Below are 3535 nucleotides of genomic sequence, written 5' to 3' on the forward strand. Positions count from 1 at the left end.
CTATATTAAACATAACATCTTAAAAAGTTTCCTTCTTATTACAGTACTAAAAGCAACATTAAATACACACATACATATATATGTATGTATGTATACACACACACACACACACACACATACATATATATATATATATGTATCTTCTTTCCCCTCCCCTGCAGAAGGTCTCTGATTTATAGTTGTCTGCTAATTTTGTTTTGTCTTTTGTTATTATTAGAACATTAAAAGTTTTGTTGAAAAAAAATTATCCATGTTTTTGTATTTACTAAACAGATAGGTAAATCCATGAGAAGAAGTGAAAAGCACTCATTGAGGTACACTGCTATACCGACTGCGCTGTTTTTGACTATAAATCTAGACTCTTGATATAACTAAACACTGGGGGAAGTTTAAAATGAGTGTTCACACTTCTTAAGAACATAAATAGTATTTTTCCTATCAAAGGGAAAAATGTTTACAACAGAAAACAAGCTTTCTGGCTATTATAAGGAAATGATGCTTACTCATGCAGACAATTGAAATTCAAGAATTGACAGAGTTTAATGTTGTGGTCCTTGGACTGCCTTCCCACTCAAATACAAGAGCAAATAGCTCTGCAATATTAAAGGACTTGTCTTCCCTGGAAGTCAATGAACATTTCTGTGGTAGGCACTATAGTTATGATTTGATACACACTTATGTTTCATGCCACTTAATCAAGTAAAGTTTTCCCTTGCCATAAAACTGTTTTTGAAAGTCATGATCATGTTTTTTAAAATGCAAAATGACATTTCTATTCTTCTTGAGCAGGTGCTGATATTTCCCCTTGAGCTTCCCTAAAGCTCTTTTTTTCCCCATAAACATCCTATCCCTCCTTAAATGGAGTTAAAAGTCATTTATTTTTTATTAAAAATCTCTGCAATAAAAGCAAGGCCTTCCTAACCAAGGATAAAAATGATGCTATACAAATGTGTACATTTCAAACAAAAAAATGTTTGCAGAGAAGAGGCAGAAGGTGATACCTAATTCTTCATTTTCTTTTTACAATCTTAATATCTACTCTGAAAAGCCCCCCATTGTTTAAATAACACTCATCTTTTCAGATATAATTTTCATCACATTAGGAATTAGGCAATATTCAAGTATTTTATGTTACTAGAACATATTTTTGGATCACCCAGTGATCTTATAATGACGCAAAGCACAAATCAATCACATTCAGTTAACACAATAATGTAAAAAGTAAAACATTTTCTTGCCAACAAGCAGATAACTAAGTTAAATTGTCTTAGCAAGATTTTAGTAGTGTGTTTATCACTGCCTCTTCCTCAAAATCTTGTACTTTTATTTATTGACCAAAGTTCATAATCACATGAAATAAAAAGTAGTGAAATAAGTCACATGACTGGTCTAATTAGATCAAGCTCTTGTAAGGTTGATGTAAAGTTTTGGAGATGATCATCCATTGAACAGATATTGAAAATGCAAAGGGACTATATAGTCTTGGTGTACCAATACAAGAGATTATATTGAGGCTGGAAGTTTAGTACTTGGGGTTGGGGGAGATGGTGATCATATTTCCCACTGATGGGATAAGATCATAATCACTGTAAATACTGAGTGTTGACACATTCTTATTTCTACTGAGAAGAAATTTCTACTGAGAAGTTATAGCTGCAGCATCCATTAGGAAGAAACTACAGTTATATTTTCCATAAAACTACATATAACTACAGTTATATTTTCCATAAAAGGCTGGATAAACTGTCTTGGCTTGTCACCATTTGGGCACCTTGGATACTTTTTGTTCTCCTACCACTAACTAAAACCATGTCAACAAATATTATCAAAAATTCACTTGCAAGTATACTTTTTGATGTTATGACTATATTTCTTCCTTTGAGTCATGCATGGAAAGACATCCATAATGATAACCTTAAATAAGTGGACAGATGCAGGATAATATAAAATATCTTCCAAGATGTTTAAGTGCATTTAGGACAAGACATTTCTTACTTGCAGGTTTGCTAATAATCAGGTAGCTTCATTGGGAAATATTCTTCATTTTCAGATTATTACAATTTTGCTAGCTGCAACAAAAATTTAGAGAAATGGGTTTTTGCAATACTTTATTAAAATCTAATCTTGAGACATTCTTGACCTAGTTTTAAAATTAAAAGTTTTCATAGTTTAGTGAAATTCAGATGAATTTTCAATAATTGCTATTTTTAGAGGAATCTTCCATTATTTACTATTAAGCCATCCTACCCTAGTATGTGTAGGTTAAAGGAATTCAATAATATAGCCGTTACATCTTACTGATTTGATTTCAAGAAAATCAAAGTCTGCTGAAACTGCACAGATAACATAGTAATTCATAGGTACACCAAAAGGAAGACTTGTTCTAATAAAAATAAACTTAGTATTAATAAATAAATTTCTACTTTAGGAATAAGCACTATCTCCTGTGTTGCCTTATGACCACATCACTGCAGATAAATATTCTTTGGTTAGATTTCAGATGACGATGGTATTTTCAAAAGTATTTGGAACTAAGGAAGTTGTAGCACAGAATTGTAAAAAGAATTATTTATTAAAATTATTTAAGGTGGCCATTAGCTAGTTGATACTAACTAGTTTGTTGCCTTCAGAAACTATAGGATTTTACAAAATCCTCAAGGCCTTTATATTTTACTTAATTTATAATAAAATCAATTTTCTTGGAATAAAAACACCAGGATTTTCTGATTACATTTTTAAATAGCAAACCGAGTTTGTCAATCAATGTTGAATTAACACATCTGTGTAGCCACTATGATATAATTATTCATTTTCAAATATCTTCAAAACCAGTATTTGATGAGTGTGTTTAAAATATTAATAAAAGGTACCTCCATCGACTTTGTATTTCCAACTATTTAAGAGTAAAATTTAAACTACTTAAGTTAGGTGTTAGTATATATTCTGTGGGTGTAGAGAGAATTAAATGAGATTAAGATTAGTGTTGTAGACTATCCACACTCATCCTTGCTCCCCTAAAATGGTATCTTTGCTGTTGACAATGATCCAGCATTATAGTTTGCGTGATTTTACTGACAAACCCATAGCTATAGCAGTTCTTTGGGAGACTGACCTCCTGTTATGGAGCAATTCCCTCACATGCACAGGAGCAAAGGCGGGTTGCTGCCTTTAATTAAGCAATAAGGAATGAATGCAGGTCTTAGCACACCTCCTGTTCCCACAAACCAACAGCAGGATGTCTGTTATAACGCATGGATAAGACTGAGAACTTGTCTAAAATGGTAGCCTTGATTTTTCCTTCCCTCATTGCTGCTCTCCATTCCTTTACAGTTTTGTTTTTGAAGGACATTTTAAAATTATTTACATATATATGAATCCTCACGTAAAGATCTGCTTCTGAGGACCCAATTTCAATGAAATACCTTTCACAATCAGAAAAAAACAGGACATGAAGAATTTGAATAAGAAATTCAAATTATTAAAACATGCTACTTAATTTTAAAATATGAAATATAGGCCCTCCCTGGTGGCGCAG

Source organism: Condylura cristata, unplaced genomic scaffold, assembly GCF_000260355.1.
Source record: "Condylura cristata isolate star-nosed mole 26May11 unplaced genomic scaffold, ConCri1.0 scaffold00007, whole genome shotgun sequence".
Classification (NCBI taxonomy): domain Eukaryota; kingdom Metazoa; phylum Chordata; class Mammalia; order Eulipotyphla; family Talpidae; genus Condylura; species Condylura cristata.